This window comes from Punica granatum, chromosome 1, assembly GCF_007655135.1.
Source record: "Punica granatum isolate Tunisia-2019 chromosome 1, ASM765513v2, whole genome shotgun sequence".
NCBI classification, from domain to species: Eukaryota; Viridiplantae; Streptophyta; class Magnoliopsida; order Myrtales; family Lythraceae; genus Punica; species Punica granatum.
This window is the reverse complement of record NC_045127.1, coordinates 43709331-43728698: the sequence shown is the minus strand read 5'-3', so window position 1 is coordinate 43728698 and position 19368 is coordinate 43709331.

The following is a 19368-nucleotide window of genomic DNA, read 5'->3' as shown; positions in this document are numbered from 1 at the left end:
GACTACTTTTTACGATAAATTTAACAATTATACTTAATTTTTCAATAACAAATAATTTAATTAAAAAATAAATTTATGTTCATGTTTTGAATAAAAATAAAATTTAGCATGTGAAAATAAAGATTTTAAACTGCAATATTATTTAAGAAATGTGCAAAATAAATTTATATATTAAAGGTGATATTTTCAATATATATCTATATTATATTAACAATATTCGACAGTTTTGAATAAAATACTTAGCTCGCGTTTGATTTGGGAGTAGAGTTATTACTCTACTTTTAACTATATTCAACTTTAAAAAAATGAAGAGAACACAAGTGAGAATATTTATTATTAAAAATTTAGTTATAATAATTGTTAAGAAAAAATATGTAAGAGAATTTATTATAAATTTAGAGAAAAAGACAAAAAAGTAATGAATAGTTTGGAGAACCTGATATTAAAAAATTTGTTATAATAATAGTTAGGAAAAATATGTAAGAGAATTTATTAAATTTAAAAAATAATAAAAAAGTAGTGATTGCGTTGTAAAATTGAGGGAGGAATAGAGTTGAGTTGAGTGGAGTAAAATTTAGATTTAAACAAACAAAGCTTTATGTTGGTGCTGAAATTAAAATTTTAATATTTAGTTGCATTCACCTTGTTTGATAAACACTGAAAGAAACGATTTAATTTAATAGATTTAATTAAAAAAAAGTATTATTTATCCAAAAATGTCAGAATAGTATTTAACGATTAGGCAAGTGGAAACCTACCTAATCATTCACTCATTTTTTTGGGGAATATCTACGGTTCAATCACTTTCAAGTGATTGTACTACATATGCAAGTAAATTACTAAAATTTGTAGTAAAATAACTTAATATTAAGTAAATTACACGTATTTTAAGAAATTAGTTGGAATAAATTACTACGTTGGTAGTAAATTACTTATATTTAGTGTAAAATGCACGATTTTCGAAGAGTTTTTACTTATAATGTTAGCAAATTACAAGAATTTTGAGATAACTTTACTTAAATTTTTAGCGAATTAGTTATGTAAATTATGCCATCGATTTTGATGATTGCACCTTAGAATCTCCCATTTTTTACTGCTTCACTCAGTAGGGGGCATTTCTTCATTAATTACAGCGGTGCCACTAAACTTTACAATTTTACAAAAATCAAATCCATTTCGAACCATAAACAAAAGTGTGTATTGGGGGGAGGATAGGGCGATTGAAGGAGAGGGGCGGTGGTGGCCTTTAACTCGGTCACCGACACCCTAATCGAGGTCGCCAGCAATGTCACTCGACGTTAGTGGCTAGGATCGAGATTGGTATCGATGTGAATTGTCCCTCTTTCTCTCTTCGGAAATCAAAGAGAGGGAGTGCAAAATTGGAGTAGTGGGGCTCCATCGTCGGCCCCCACTAGTACAGAGGAGGTTGTCGACAAACTCCTCTATGCAGGTGGAGGCCAACAACGGAGCCATCGCCACTCCGATTGCGTCTCTCTCTCTTTTCGATTTCCGAAGAGAGAGAGGGACTGCGGTGGTGGCTTCGATCCCAGCCAACGCCACCGAGGTGAGATCATCGATGATCTATCATTTAGGGTTGTGGTGGCCGAGATTAGGACCACCATCGCCCCTCTTTCTCTTCTCAGTCAAATCCCGATCTGACCTCTTTTTGTTTTATTTATTGAAATTTAAATTTAAATAATATTAATGTAAAGGGGCTAAAGTTTAAAAAAGGGAAGTTTTGTGTTAGAAAGTTAAAAAGTCCTCAAGGTTTTAGTATCTAAACTTTTCTTCTTCGCCAAACAAAATCAACTTATTTTCATACGCACCTAGTCTATCAAGTGCTTAAAATTTCAGCACTTAAAATATGCGCTAAATTTTAAATCCAGACAAACATAATCGAAATTATCAAAATTTCTAGTAAGTTGCTTGGATTTTTATAAATTACTAATAGAGAAAATAAGTTGCAAAAATTACAAAGCAAATAATACAAAAAAAAAATTGGTGGATCAAATTACACATATATCGAAGTAAAATATTCAAATTTTTGAAACAAAAGTACACAATTTTCAAATAATTAACTTTGACTCACATTTTCAGTAATTTATTTGATAGTGTGGTACAGTCAATTTTATTGATTGTACCATAGAATTTCCCATAAAGACATGTTAATGAAATTATTCTTGCTCTATGGGTTTTTACAAAATTCAATTTAATTTTTATTACATAATATAAAGAGTATTTTTTATTATCAATTATCTATATATATAGGATAACATATATTATATATTAGTACCAATAATGTAAAGGGTAAATTTTTTAAAAAAAACTTTACACTTTTTATTCTATTTTTAGCACAAACTATTTTCTTTATATGAAAATGCATCAACTTTCGATCTTCTGCTAACTTGGGATCCTCTTCGGCGCCCGTCACCCCCACTATCGGGGTCACCAGCATCTATAGACGTCTCTGGCAACCCTAATTGGAATTTGGGGTTCCTTCATTTCCATCAGTGAGGCTTGGTGTGGCAGTCGCCACCCCGAAATAGGGGTCGCCGAGTAGTGAGTACATCAATTGTTATAAGCAACCTCGACTGGGGAGGTGGCAGTAACTGACAAGGCCCCCACCCCTCAATTGGGGCTACCGGTGATAACAAAGGTCGTCAGTGGCCCCAACCACAGGGGTTCTGGCAAATGGCGAGGCCTCCATCACCAGGCCCCCATCTTCCTTTCACTTTCTCACTTTTTGTTTAAATTCCGGAGATGGAGTCCCATCGGAGGTCACCACCGTTTTTTTCTTTTCTATTTTGTTTTAATTTTTTAGAATAAATTTTAATGGAAAATTCTATGGGGGACTATTTGATAAATCTCTTTGCGTCACATGGCATCATCAAGTGTCACATCAGCAAATCCATTAAAATTAACAGTGTCGAACATCATAATAGATTAATAGTAAATATATTTTCATACAAAGAAAAGTAGTATGTGTTAAAAATAGAAAAAGTACGAAGTCTTTCTTTTCTGTAATTTAGCCTAACGTATATGGTTGGGTAAACCCTAACGTATATGGAGGTGCTTAGAAAATGTTGTTAAAAGTGAAAAACGGCCGCTAATTAAACTTTTTGGCAGCAATTTTAAGCCACCATGGAGTTGTTGCAAATGCAGGGTATTCTTTGGGGCAATTAATAAAATTGATAGCACCTTACAATCAAGTTACTAAAAATTCAAGTAAAAATTAAGTATTTTAGTAACAATTTAATTAAAACTCTTTGAAATCTATATCAATGATTTCGAAATTTGTATAACTTACTTTTGAAATTGTAATTTATTTCAAAATGCGTTTAATTTACTTTATTAATTCACTAGAAATTTAAATAATTTATTAAAATTACAATAATTTACTTTGATTCAGAAGTAATTTAGTTTGATTGTATGGTGCAACTCTTGAAACAGAACTTTCTATTTTGACCGATTCGAATGGCGTCGAGGAACAATGGGGATGCGACTAACGGAAGCCAAACTACTGGCTTCGGCCTTGCTCCTATATTGCCTAACTATTTGGTTAGCCAAAACGTGGATGTTCCCTCAATAGTTCCTATGAACCATGTCAAGAAGCCCGAGAAGTTCAATGGGTTGAACTTCAAGAGGTGGCAGCAAAAGATGCTATTCTACCTCACAAGTCTGAACCTTACAAGGTTCTTGACTGAAAATGCTGCAACCCTATCTGTGGGGGAGTCAGATGTGTAGGCTCTCAATGCGGTTGACGCTTAGAAGCACTCCGACTATCTTTGCCGGAATTAGTCTTCATGATTCCCTATATAGTGTCTATCAAGGGTTTAAGACGACAAATGAGCTATGCGAATCCTTGGACTGTAAATATAAATCAGATGATGCCGGTGCGAAGAAATTTCTCGTCGGACGGTTTCTCGATTTTAAAATGGTGGATTCAAGGACCGTAATGAGTCAAGTGCATGAATTTCAAGTGCTCTTGCATGAGATTCAGACTGACGGGATTGCTCTAAGTGAATCTTTCCAAGTGGTTGTTGCCATTGAGAAGCTGCCTCCTGGTTGGAAGGATTTCAAGAATTATCTACAGCATAAGCGGAAGGAGATGGCAATGGAAGATCTTGTTGTCAAGCTTCAAATTGAATAAGACAATAAAAACTTCTGAAAGGATCTCATCCTCCCTGCTGTTGCTAAGGTAAATGTTATGGAGTAAGGGCAAAGCTTCAAGAATAAAAAATGCAAGAAGAAGCTGGGTATGAATTGAGGAGTCTCCAAGCCAAAGTTTAAGCGGAAATGCTTCAACTGTGACAAGAAAGGTCATAGATATGCTGATTGTAGGCTCCCAAAGAGGAAAAAGAACCATGAAGCAAACATGGTTAATGAGATGACTCGAGATATGACAGACATCAACCTATCTGCTGTTTCAGAGGTGAACCTCATTGGGTCCAACCCGAAGGAATGGTAGCTCGATACCGGTGCCACCAGACATGTGTGCTCAAATAGAGACATGTTCACTATGCTCGAACCAGTCACTGGGGAGAGGATCTATATGTGAAACTCTGCCCATTCTGTTGTTGAAGGTCAAGGCAAGGTGGTCTTGAAGATGACTTCAGGAAAGGAGCCGACTCTGAACAACGTATTGTATCTGCTGTGGTTTCAGAGGTGAACCTCATTGGGTCCAACCCGAAGGAATGGTAGTTCGATACCGGTGCCACCAGACATGTGTGCTCAAACAGAGACATGTTCACTATGCTCGAACCAGTCACTGGGGAGAGGATATATATGGGAAACTCTGCCCATTCTGTTGTTGAAGGTCAAGGTAAGGTGGTCTTGAAGATGACTTCAGGAAAGGAGCAGACTCTGAACAACGTATTGTATCTGCTGTGGTTTCAGAGGTGAACCTCATTGGGTCCAACCCGAAGGAATGGTAGCTCGATACCGGTGCCACCAGACATGTGTGCTCAAACAGAGACATGTTCACTATGCTCGAACCAGTCACTGGGGAGAGGATCTATATGGGAAACTCTGCCCATTCTGTTGTTGAAGGTCAAGGCAAGGTGGTCTTGAAGATGACTTCAGGAAAGGAGCCGACTCTGAACAACGTATTGTATGTACCTGAGATTCAAAAGAATTTAGTCTCCGGGTCATTGCTGAACGAGCATGGGTTCATGATGATTTTTGAGTCAGACAAAGTTATTTTGTCCAAGTCTGGAATATACGTAGGAAATGGATATGTATGTGATGGACTTTTTAAGCTCAATGTAATGATCATAATCAATAAAGAATTCTGGTTCTTCTGCGTATTTGATTGAGTCTCCTAATTTGTGGCATGGAAAACTAGTTCATGTTAATTATAATACTTTGCGTAGATTAATTAACTTGAATCACATACCTACATTCCAAATTGATTCACAGCACAAATGTGAAATTTGTGTTGAGGCAAAATTGACAAGGTCACCCTTTCAAATGATTAAAAGGAACACCGAGCGACTTGATCTAATTCATAGTAATGTATGCAATTTAAAGTTCGCAACAACAAGAGATGGTAATAATTATTTTATTACCTTTATCGATAATAGTACAAAATACTATTATGTGTATTTGTTAAAAAGCAAAGAGGAAAAGACCCCTTATGAATTATTCAGAGGTAGGAGACTATCCTACGATCACTTGCAAGCGTGGGGGTGCTTGGCAAAAGTAGTCATTCCGACACCAAAGAAAGTAAAGATCGGTCATATGACAGTGGACTGCATCTTTATTGGCTATGCACATAACACTAGTGCTTATGGATTTCTTGTGCATGAATCTAAGATTCCCGATATACACAAGAACACGATAATGGAATCAAAGAATGCATCTTTCTTTGAAGATGTATTTCCATGTAAACTGAATGAGGCATCGAGTTCGTAGAAACGAACCTCATACACTATGAATGGTGGACTTCATGACGTAGATCATGAAAGCCAGGGTTCATATCAAGAGATTGAACCTAGACGCAGCAAAAGAGCTAGAATTGAAAAAACATTCGAGAATGGTTTTCTGACATATTTGTTAGAAAAGAAACCAAAAAGCTATGTTGAAACAGTAAAATCATCTGAAGGACCTCTCTGGAAGGAGGCAATCAAAAATGAAATTGATTAGATTATGCAGAATCACACTTGGGAATTAGTGGATCTCCTCACTGGTTGTAAACCTTTAGGAACCAAATGGATCTTTAAGAGGAAAATGAAAGCAGATGGATCCATTGATAAGTACAAGGCCAAGCTTATAATTAATGGATACAAGCAAAAGGAAGGCTTGGACTATTTTGATACTTATTCTCCTGTGACGAGAATAAATTTCATTAGGATAATACTTGCAATTGCGACACTGCGTAATTTGGAAGTTCATCAAATGGATGTGAAAAATACTTTCCTAAATGGAGATCTAGATGAAGAAATCTATATGGAACAACCCAATAGGTTTGTGGCTCCAGGAAAAGAAATGAAAGTCTGAAAATTGGTTAAATCATTGTATGGATTGAAACAAGCGCCAAAGTAGTGGCATGAAAAATTCAATAATGCAATGATTTCTAATGGATTTAAGATCAATGAGTGTGATAAATGTGTATACATTAAGGAGACAAAAAATGGTTACGTCATTTTATATCTCTACGTGGATGACATACTCATTGTTGGTAGTGATGACAAAATGATCAAATTTACGAAGAATATGCTGAATTTCAGATTTGACATGAAAGATATGAGACTCGCGGATGTGATTTCAGGAATTAAAATCATAAGAACATCAGATGGACTAATTTTGAATCAGTCACACTACATAGATAAAATTCCGAAAAATTTTAGTAAAAATGATTTTGGAATCTCAAATACTCCAATAGACAATAATCTTCATCTATCAAAGAATAGAGGATAGAGTATTACTCAATTAGAATACTCGCGGGTCATTGGAAGTTTGATGTATTTGATGAGTTGTACTAGACCGGATATTGCATACTCGGTTAATAGACTCAGCAGATATACAAGTAATCCAAGTGGGGACCATTGGAAGGCAATTATCAAGGTACTCAGATACCTTAGATACACTCGAGATTACGGACTACACTATACTAGATATCCAGTTGTCCTAAAGGGGTACAGTGATGCAAACTGGATATCTGATATAACGGATTTGAAATCCACTAGTGGATATGTGTTCACACTAGCAAGTGTAGTAGTGTCATGAAAGTCCTCGAAACAAACTATTATCGCTAGGTCCACAATAAAATCTGAGTTTATTGCTTTGGATATATGTGGAAAAGAAGCTGAATGGCATGCCCTATTTCCTAGAGGACATTCTTAAATGGAAAAAACCTGTGCCGCCAATTTGTATTCATTGTGATAGTCAAACGGCAATTGGAATGGCACAGAGTAATATGTATAATGGTAAGTCTAGACATATACGTTGTAGACATAATACCATTAGACAACTTATCTCAACTGGAATTATCTCTATTAACTATGTGCAGTCAAATGATAATATAGTGGATCCGCTAACTAAAGGGTTAAGTAAAGAGCAGTTTGAGAAGTTGTCAAAGGGAATGGGTTTGGAGTATATTAGAGGAAAGGTTTTATAGCAGACACCCAACCTAGCTGACTGGAGATCCCAAGATCTAGGTTTAATGGGACAATCAAGTTATAGAATTGAATTAAATCACTGTGGGGAAGAAAATTCGTGGACCATTCCTTGATGAAACAGTGACAAACAGATAAGGTTAGCACTTTAAATTGCTTTAATGATATGTGAAATCACCTATGTAAGAGAAAAGTGGGGCCGCTTCAGAGAAGAATTTCTATGGACTTATTTCTTTACAAACTCTCGCAGAACCAAGATGGTATTTCATGGCCAAAATGGACACAACAATGAGAACCGAAAGGAAGTTAGTTGATTCATGTGTGAGGTATGTGTCATCTTTACACAAAATAGCAGGACAGTTCAAGGATATCATGTCTACTGAACAGATAGTAAAATACATGCATTTCACAAGGGAGAGTTCAAGGGTGGTGACACCTACCTATCCTATGCAGGATTCAACTATTGAACACTCTCAGTAAATTAAAATAAAAACAATTTTTCATTCATGTTGGGGATTATTGGGAAATTACGGCATTGGTGATTGAGAAATTGTTTCTCATTAATGAAATGAATGTATTGAATGGTGGTTCGTAGAATTTGAAAGAACTTCATCCATCCTTGAAATTGAAAGGACACAATCCATCCTTGAAATTGAAAGGACACAATCAATCGTTATGCATTGAACGGCACCATCAATTGCAAGGAATTGAAAGGACACCATCAATTCTATAATCATCATCAATAGCATTTATTCATTGATCGATTGTCTATAAATTGAAAAACCTCCCCTCATTTTTTGAAAAAAAAAAAAAGAAAGAAAGGAAGAGAAGACAATTGCATAGTTAAGTGAGAGTGTTCAACTTCGTTTTCTGGTTCGTTGGGGTGCAGATAGCTCGTGCTGCTAGTTGCACTTGATGTCGTTTTATCTTGGAAAACAGATGCCCACGTGACCTCGAGCACACCCTAAGGGGACGAATCTATTTCTAGGGGTTTGTGTGAAATACAGGACTCGACTTTCTCGTGTCCTTTGATCTTTCGGTTTCGTCTTTTTATCGGTTTGAATTTTCAAATTCTTATATTAGTGAAATTCATTTAATTTTATAGTATTCTATTTATTCAACGTGCTATTCAAATTGTCGTTCAATTTAGTTACTTATTACGGTTAATTAATTCCTACGGCAACCACTTTAAAGTAATGGCACCACATACCTTCGCATATAAATCATAGTGGTTTTTTTTAGCTGTCACAAATTATCAGCCAAGAACTTAGGTTGTGTTGGGTAGATGGTAATCTATGTGGATTACCGGGTATCTTTTTTAAAATTCCTATGACCCACTAGTTTACCATGCTTGGCTGGAAAAAATTATTGGGAATTCGAATTACCCTGGTAATCCATATTACCATCAAAGTGGCTATCTAAATACTCATGTGAGAATAACCTTTAATACTCGATCTCCCGACTGAGTTAGTCAAACCCCATTGGGCTTATGTATACCAGGATACACACAAAAAAATACCCTACCAGTCGTTCATTCTCACGTCTGCTCTCCCTCACACCTCCTCGGCTCTTCACAGCTCCTGTTTCTCTTTCTCACGCATCCACCTCAGATTTTCCCCCATCTCCAAATTTTGTAGCTCGAATAATTGAAAGTGATTGGGAATACTTCCGAATGAACGATTTGTTTCTTTCACTTGCAAGGCTATGTTCTTCTTATAAAATTTATTTCTGGGAATGTTTATGTTGATTTCGCCGGTCTAATTATAAAGTTTGGATTTATGAAGACAAACTCAGATCTGCCGAGTGGAAAAGAAAATTAGAAGAGTGCGTGAGGTTGTGGTACAGACATGAGGAACATTGAGAAAACAAAAACTGTTCTGTTTCTTCTGCAAAGAATGGACAATCTTTCATCATGCAAGTATTATGAAGAGGCAAAAGCAATTAAATATCTGGCAATTTTGATTTGTTTAATTTAATTAAGTATTAGGTTTGCTTTTTTTAAACAAAGAAATCATCTTTTCCTTTCCTGTTGAATATGATAAGTACGTATAGGTTCAGACTAGCGTTTGGATTTCTCTGTTGGATGCTCGGGTTGGATCTGCAATGTCAAGTAGCTTTGCTTCTTGTTATTTCTCTTGAAGGTATTTTGGTAAAAGGAAAAAGTTTACCCGGTAATCCTTTTGTTATAACAAACAAGGTAGTGCAGATTACTAGTGAGATTACCAAACACTGCTATATAATATTACTAGCTATTTAAAATGTGGTAATCTATCTCGGTGATAATCCAGATTGCTAAGCAATCCACCAAATGTAACCTAGTAATGTGATTGAGGGAGCATATGAGTCCGCCAACTTCAAAGAATTATGTAATTAGAGAAAAAGCCTAGCCATCTATCTCTACTCATATGGAATGAGGAGTCTGTTGCTTGTATCGAGTGAAATGCTAGGGGCTCAAATTTTTTATTTGATTTATAACTAATACAAAAATACTCGCATCATAGGAAGGTGAATTAATCAATTTACTACTTGTGATACTAATACCGGTTCTTCCCTTTTGAATAAGAAAGATTGACTATAAATTCTTTTCAAATCAGCTATTTCTCTCTTCGTCAGGGGTATTGCTTTGGTCGCAAGGAATATGTAATAGAAAATTTAAAGAAAAACTATATATTTAGTCCTTAAAGTTTGGTTGCTTTTTTATTTTAATTCGTTTTCTAATTTTTTTTGTTTTACATTTTTTATCTTTGAATACTTTTATGTTTCTGTCTTCTTCTTTTTTTGGCTTCGTTTTCATCCAATAACTTGATTACGCCTTTTATCAAATTTTTTATTAGAGAAAATTTTAATTTGATCATCGACCTTTTATAACTACTTCTTTATCCTAAATCTTTTTTTTCTTAATATTAAACATTTTGTTTCTTTTAATTCTACCGCTCAATTTTCATAAAAATACCCATAGAACATTTTTAAATAAAAATTTGGTTTTTTAATTTCTAAAATAAAACAAAAATGAATTAAAATAATAAAAGGAAAAACGTAAACATACTCGAGAGAATGAGGGGGGCCGAGCGTTTAGGCTGTAGGCAATCTTGGTAGTGGCAGTGGTGATTTGCGTTGGTAGCATCCATACTTGAATTCATAAGCAAAGAAATGGAAAGATACATGAAAAACAGAGGCGATGTGGCTCGATAGCCACCAACCACGCTTGTGAGGTTGTCCATGACACTATGCAATGACATGGAGACCTTGATCTAAGGAATGACGTCGTAAAGTACAATAGTGGGTGTGATTGCGAATAGAGGTGTTAACAGATTTATAAGAGTAGGCCTAAGGTGACCTCTCTTAGAGTGGTGGTGCTCGTTGTCGCCCCCTATTGCCGTGTCTCTCCCTCTCAAGTTATCCTCCTGCTTTTAATAGTTAGTACCACTCAAGTTGAGGTTATCAATACCTCAAACTCCAAGTAGGTCCATAAACTTCACATAATTATTTTAATCGTTATCAATTTATTTTTGTAATAGTAAAGAAAATATTTTTATTTCAAAATATGCCATATCAGTTTTCTTTACAAATATAGAATGATAGAACTTTGAAAAAAAAGAAGTTTAATGTTGAGGCAAAATTAAACCCAAAAAAAAAAGAAAAAAGAAATAGCAACAAAAGGTTGAGGACCAAAATTAAAATTTTCCTACTAATTATTTTGATAACAGGACTTAGACAAAAAGTTATTCAATTGTATTGGACGAAATCGAACCAAGGAAAAGAAAATAGATTAAAATAGAAAAGTATTTAAAGGTATAATATATAATAAATAAATAAATAGAAAAAAGAGTAAAACAGAATAATAAATAAACTTAAAGGACCAAATGTATAGTTTTTTTCAAAATTTTAACTTCACATGGGTTATATCCACAACTGGTTATGTGATACAGTGAACAGGAGCGAAGGTTCTAGAGACTTGGGAGGCAATTGGGACAATGAGCAACTGTCGTCCGATGATCGGATGCCTCCGACATGAAAGTGAGACAAAGTGCGAGTGTTACCTAACCCTACACATCCTTTCTATGTTAAGCCAGCTGGACGGATCATCTTCGACATAGCGGATATGTGCATTCCCAATTTGTTATTCCGTGGGACAGTTGAATTAGCTGGGGGTTATCAATAATTGATGGCTTTTATAGCTTTTCCGGTATGGCTCCAAATCGTTTCTTGCCGTGCAAGTTTGTCGACTGATGAAGCAAGCTCGTATGAATTTTGGGCGTTGTTCGCCATTTTTCTGATCCAAAGGAAGTCGTATGTGCTCGGATGCTGATAATTCGGAGCACATCTGTTTCCCTAACTGCTAAATTGTGTTTCCTATGCCGGTGAAGAGGACTTCCTTAGTGATCTGCTAAGTTTTCAAATTTACGAATAGATTACTATCTTATAAAAGTACTGCATACTATCATCGGGTTTTAATAAAGTCCATTACATCCTATTCTCAATGAAAATCCCATCCGATCCAACGTCGTAGTCCAAACACGGACATCTATATGTAAAGGCAATGTCGTAACTACTTCGTGAATCACACTCCTTAATCGAAATCTCCATCATGGTGACAGCTCCCATTCATATTCAACTCGATCAGCACTGTCTGTCACAAGTCACAGCCAGATCGACTAAGATTTGCGAGTGCATTCACTGCAGAAGACAAATCAGTAAACCCTCTAAAACGTTTTGGTCCCCCCCACAACACCTCAGCCCGATGCCTCAGAAAATCGATGTGGTCATGTCTCTCAAGACATGATCTTGTGGTGCTGCCTCGTGGTGTAGAAGTTCCAACAGGAAGGAAAACAAAAGAGAACAGACTGAAACAGAAACATGCCAGACCATCAACATTGGCCTTCTCTCCTATCATAATCTGTCCCTGACCAGCCTTTTTGTCTATAAACTCTGACCTCTTATACTCTATTTGCTATAATATTTCTAATGGTGTCCAGAAAAGCTAAATCCGACATTTTCGGATCGTGTTTCAGCTCGGTAGAAAAGGTCCAAAGTCGAAGAGATTCAAGTTGTTCGGGAGAGCATAAGGATTATTAGGGTCATGTGGAAGTTTAGGCCGGGATCTCCTATGGTGGACCAATATCAGATCAAGAGATAAGATTTGAGTTTCTATTATTACTATTTTTATAATTTGTGTTCATAGGCAGGATACAGTGTATATATGTATATATATATATATATGCTGCGTTTTGGTTTCAAAGTAGAATTTTAAAATCAGATTTTGATTTTGAAAAAAAATTGTATAAATAGAGTTCACCATTTGATTTTGTATGAGTTATTTTGTTTTATTGTTGAAATAGAGTTGTATAAATGGGGCTCACTTTTTGACTTTGTATGAGTTATTTTATTTTGTTGTTGATAGAATTAGATTAAAGTTGTAATTTTAAAATCATATTTGCAAACAAACAAGCCATAGATATTATAAATATGAGTTATATTGGAATTCCAATTCAAACTCTCCAAAAAACATTGGGTCCTCTTTGGGGACAATCCGTTCCATTCAATAATCTGAACTAATTTTGTTTGAGTAACATGTAATTGAGAGAATAAAAAAAGACGGTACAGTGCAATAGCGCGCGCACCTTGCCCGGTCTAGCCCCGTTTGGATTCAAAGATTCCTGATTTTAACTTTAACTTTAACTTTAACTCAACACACTACACAACAAAAATACACATTTCTCAATTCAAAAATTTTAACTTTAACTTTAACTCAACACACTACACAACAAAAACACATGTTTCCCAAGTCAAATTTATAATCACATCTCATTTGTCCTTTTCCACGATCAAAATCAAAATCAAAATTAAAGTAACTTTAACTCTGAATCCAAACGGCCTCGAATCCAGGTTCAATACTCGGGCGACTACACGTGTCCTTTTATTTACTATTATTATTTTTATTTCATTATATTATATTAACGATCCTCCTTTATAACTGAAAAAAAATAACTAAGAAACTAGTATCGTATAATGATACATACTCCTAAGAAATTCTAAATTTGATTTTTGTCAGTAAAATTTCTTGTACCTCTTTAATCTAGAGCCTTACTCAGCTGAAGCCTCTATTCCTACGAATCCGGAATTCATATTTCCCCCAGGCCATATATGTGTTTGTGTGTGAGAATTGCAATTCTTAGTACAAGTGGAGTAGGACTCATGAACAATGAAATGCCAAATCTGTACTCTCCCATGCCAGAAATGATTGACAAGGATAGATTTGGCAACAAAGAGGCTTGATCTGATTTTGCCATCCCTAGACTGGTCAGGAAAGGGCTCGGACCGCAGAGATGGACGGAGAAGAGCGGCGACATGATGAACCACTGGACCATCCATCCATCCATATGTCCATATAATCCATCCATCCATATCCATATATATAATAAAATAGACTCCACTTTGCATTAAATTGAGTTATAGTTAGTAGGGTTAAAATAGTCAATTTATAATTACATAACAGTAAAATATTCAATTGGATATTATTATTGTGCGCACCCGAATTTCATCTCGTCGGGGCACGCGTGCGCGCGCCTATGCAACGCGGCTTGGGAGTGTCCACCTTCCCGGGGACGCGCGACGGACGCACGTGAGAAGGAGTCGCCACTTGCCATTTTACGACCCGAAGGTCGAGGGCCGGCAAGTTACCCGGGTCTAGGGGTACGGGGTACACCTAATTGCTAAGGCATATGGTCTGCGAAACCCGAAGTTCCGAATTCGGGGGTTCTGTTACATGCGAGCCTATATCTCGCATGCCCTATCGGTACTCTAGCTTGTCTAGGCTTGCCATTTTAATTTAATTACCGCTTAATTAGGTTCCGCTCATCTTACGCGTTTTGACACCGTAAATTCGAAGAAACACTCCGACCGTCCACTCTCCGACCGGGATTCTTACATGAATAAATGTACAACATAAATCCTTACATTGTCCTCTCAAATAAATAAAATACAAATTACAGCAACTGAATCCCGGTCGAATCGCGTTCGGTTATTATTCCACTCGTGCTCACCGTGTGGTTTGAAAAGACCGGAATTGAAATTAAGATGCACTCAGTGTTAGGGGGGTAGACCCCGTGATCTACGGTGGGGCGTTGGATCCCCTATGGGTCGCATCCTAAGGGATCGAGCTCGATCCGCATAACAAAACAAGTGCAAGAATGTAACAAAACGGGCATAAATAAGCAAACAACGGGATTTTGTTATTGCCGAATTTACGTGAATTAACCGATTATTAACCGGGGTATCTTGGCATACAAATCCTACCCTAAAACAAACAAAGTAGGTACAAGGTTTGAATCGATCAAGGATCGCATCGGGAAGGTATTTCGCATTTGGCATTATTTTATGAGGACCTGACGTACGTGACGTCTGTTGTCAAGCCTTGTGTTTGTGGGTTATTTTTAGGGTTGTTCTATGTTGTGACACTACGGTTGTTACAGGTTATTACCAAACATTGATTCCGCCTGTACATCCTAAAACCTAGTGCCTATCCCACTATTGCCCATTTTGTCTTAGCCGAGTATACAATTAATTCGGTATTTGTATTTTGAGCTAATCCACCTGAACTAACTACCCGAGACTATGCTAGAATAACAAAAACTCATCGGTCGGATAGGGCGGGCTATGCAGATGAACCTGCGCCTAGATAGGTAGCCCATCCCTACCCTGATACCGCATGTTTCTCTTATTCTAACCCTAGGGGGGTGTCGCTAGGTTGCAAATAGACGATTTTGCCCTTGAGATAAAAATTGTTTTCGGGAAAGAGAGATTACGCGGTGCAGGCCACCTCGGCCTGTGACCGGCGCTAACCGATCCCCTGGACCTTCCAGGGTTGTCAAGAACCCTAAAAGAGCCAAAAGATCGGTTAATCTATCCGGAAGTGATCTAAGAAGAACTTCCACGTCCAGACCTGAGTTTCCTGAAATCAGGTGAGGCCTCGAGTCAAGACGCGCAAGTCCTTCCTAGACATCCATGTCACATCGAACTACGTGTCTCGAGTTTTATAAAATTTGCAAGTTTTGAGAAGGGCACCAACGCATGTTTGCAACCTATCGACGCGTGTTACCGGTTTATTACCAATTCGTACAAAATTATTAGGGCCAAGTGAATTAATTAATCTTGTGAACGTCCAATTACCCCGTTAGTGAAATTATTGATTAAATTAATTAATGTTTTGCCAAATGCTCTAAATATTCGGGTTTCGGATCGTCGAGCCGATCATTGATGGACTGTCCGATGCGAATCCTAATTCCAGATCGCCTTAGGATTTAAAAATTAATTTTAAGTCGAGTTTGCATGATTAACCCGATTCATGAGAGGTTTCGATTTAAACGATAAAGCATTTTAAGCACAGATCAAGAGCATATCACCACATCAAGCACGGCGAACATACAAATTTACATAACCGGTGCCGCCATGATCATGATAAACACATACAAACATACACGCAAACACGATATCAACGAAATCGATAAAACGGCACCGATTCATGGAAAGCGGAAAATCATGCAAAGTACACACGTTGTCATGCCGTATACGTATAATTACAAGAATAAAATATTTAAACATGGCATACGCGCTGTCGGTCGGTGATCCAAGTAGGAAAGGGCTGGATGTCTTTGGAAAATGTTCAGGAATGATTTGAAAATTCCAAAAAGTTCAGGGACTAATGTGAAAATTCCGAAAAATTCAGGGACTAATTTGAAAATTGCAAAAAGTTTAGGGACTGATCTAAAAATTCCGAAAAGTTCAGGACTGATCTAGAGATTTCGAAAAGTTCAGGGACTGGTTTAAAAATTACGAAAAGTTCAGGACTGATATGGAGATATTAGAATGACCGGGACTTGACTGGAAACAATTTTAAAATTCGGGGCAGATCTGAAAAAATAAAAATGCGTCCTCTGGACTGAAATGAGACAAAATGAAAAGTTCGTAAAATCGAGTTCGCGACGAATCCGATCACCCACACGATCCAATAACACTCATTTCACATCATATTCATCCAAGCAAACGTAGATATTTGGCAAATGAGCCCTAAACATGCCACTAATAAGAGGATTTACCTAGTTCGGGAGATTGGGGGTGAATCTGTAAAATAAAAAAATTTAAAAAAAATTTAAAAACGCCGGACGGGTTGGGCTGCTAGAGGGGCCGGATTGGGCCGGATTTGGCCAAACTGGGGTATCGGGCCGAACTGGGCCTTTGGCTGCTGAACTGGGCCGATGAGGGCAGACTGGGCCTGACTGGACCGCGGTTAGTGGGCCGGACCGGACCGCGATGGCTGGGCTGGGCTGGCGTGCGCGGGCCGAGCTGCTGGATGGCGTGCCTGTTCAACCCGAAAAAGAGAAACCGACCCGGTTAGCAGAACACGGAAACTCAGAGGGAGAGAGGAGGCGGTTCGGCGGCCGAGCCGTGGGCGAGGCAGACTCGAGCTGCGGGTTCGGCGAGGGAGCTGGAGGTTTTTTTTTTGGCCGTGGGCGAGCTGCTGGTCTCGGCGTGGGGTCGAGCTGTGGATCTCGGCAGAAAGTCGAGATGGGATTTTAGAGAGAGTTCGTGAGCTGAGGGGGTTCGAATCCGGGAGCTGAGGGCGAATCGTCCGAACGAGCTGAGGGAGAGCGTGGGCTGTAGGAATTTTTCCGAGAGAATCGATGAGCTTCCGGGATTTTTTTCGTCTCCGCCCCCATTTTCGTGTGAGCTTCCGGTTTTGTTCCGGAATCGAGAGAGAGAGAGAGAGAGAAATCGCGTGCACGAAATCCATTCGCGTGTGAAGAGGAAGACGTTGGCGTGTGCAGAGGAGTTGGCGTGTGGCAGGCTCGGGTGCAGCGGCGCAGGAGGCTCGGGTCCGTCCCTGCCAGGAGGGAGAAGAAGAAGGAAAGAAAAGAGAAAGAAAAGAAGAAAAGAGGAAGAAGAAGAACAGGAAAATAAATGATGACAGAGGAGCAGCGATCAGAAGTCAGTGACTTCTGACCGTTGCTGACTTTTTTTTTTTTTTTCGAATTTCAAAATCGACGCGCGTATAAATTTAAAAATCTCGTCTACTTGATCGGACGTCGGAAAAATAATTCGCGACCGCCATCACGCTTCGAAAAATTTGATGATCGATATTACGCGATAAAATTATTTTCAATCTCGAATTTTGTCCCGAATTTTGAAAATTGACGTCGATGCACGCGAAATTTGAAAATGTCCCAAAATAGTATTATTTTTGAAAAATCATAAAATTGGTGCTAGATTAGGAAAATGTGCTATCTCCGAAAAGTCGTGAATACTCGGGTAATTAATCGGAAATACTTCCCTCACGGGCGGCAAAAAAACGACGATTCTGCCCCTCTGAAGCCGGTGGACCAAAATTGGGTGCTGACAGCTTGCCCCTCTTTGGTTACGTGCTCGGATAGAGGGTGCAGCCAAAGATAATGAGAAGCACCCGTTCGGTCTTGACGACCACCTGGCCATTCTCTCAGATGCAACGGACTTGTTTGTGGGAGGAAAAAGACAAAGGAGTCATGGCAAGCAAATGCAGGGCTAAAGTTCGTAAAGCAATAAATGTGAACACGAAGTCCTAAAAGCGATAAAGGTTGACACGAAGTCCGGAAAGCAGTAAAAGTGAATAAGAATTTTAAAAAGCAGTAAAGGTGGACACGAAGTCCTGGACGCAGAGTCCGAAAAGCAGTAAAGATGGACACGGAGTCCTGGACGCGGAGTCCGAAAAGCAGTAAAGATGGACGCGGAGTCCTGGACGCGGAGTCCGAAAAGTAGTAAAGATGGACACGGAGTCCTGGACGCGGAGTCCGAAAAGCAGTAAAGATGGACGCGGAGTCCGAAAAGCAGTAAAGATGGACACGGAGTCCTGGACACGGAGTCCAAAAAGCAGAAAAGATGGACACGGAGTCCTGGACGCGGAGTCCGAAAAGCAGTAAAGATGGACACGGAGTCCTGGACGCGGAGTCCGAAAAGCAGTAAAGATGAACGCGGAGTCCGAAAAGCAGTAAAGATGGACGCGGAGTCCGAAAAGCAGTAAAGATGGACGCGGAGTCCGAAAAGCAGTAAAGATGGACACGGAGTCCTGGACGCGGAGTCCGAAAAGCAGTAAAGATGGACATGGAATCCTGGACGCGGAGTCCGAAAAGCAGTAAAGATGGACGCGGAGTCCGAAAAGCAGTAAAAATGGACACGGAGTCCTGGACGCGGAGTCCGAAAAGCAGTAAAAATGGACACGGAGTCCTGGACGCGGAGTCCGAAAAGCAGTAAAGATGGACACGGAGTCCTGGACACGGAGTCCGAAAAGCAGTAAAGATGGACACGGAGTCCGAAAAGCAGTAAAGATGGACACGGAGTCCTGGACGCGGAGTCCGAAAAGCAGTAAAGATGGACACGGAGTCCTGGACGCGGAGTCCTGGACGCGGAGTCCGGAAGGCAATAAAGATGGACACGGAGTCCTGGACGCGGAGTCCGAAAAGCAGTAAAGATGGACACGGAGTCCTGGACTCGGAGTCTGAAAAGCGGTAAAGATGGAATGTAGAAGCAATGACTAATGTTGGGGGACGACGCAGGGCGCCGGAGGGCGAAGGCCATGATCCGTTGGATTTGAGCTCATATTGTGCTTATGACGGTGCCGTGGCAAGCGTTGTTCGTCGCTTGTCGCAGGATTAGGCGTTGTGTGTCTCCTTGAGGGTCATCCGCTCGGATTGGGATTTCGTCTTGTCGCATAAGGCAGACATGA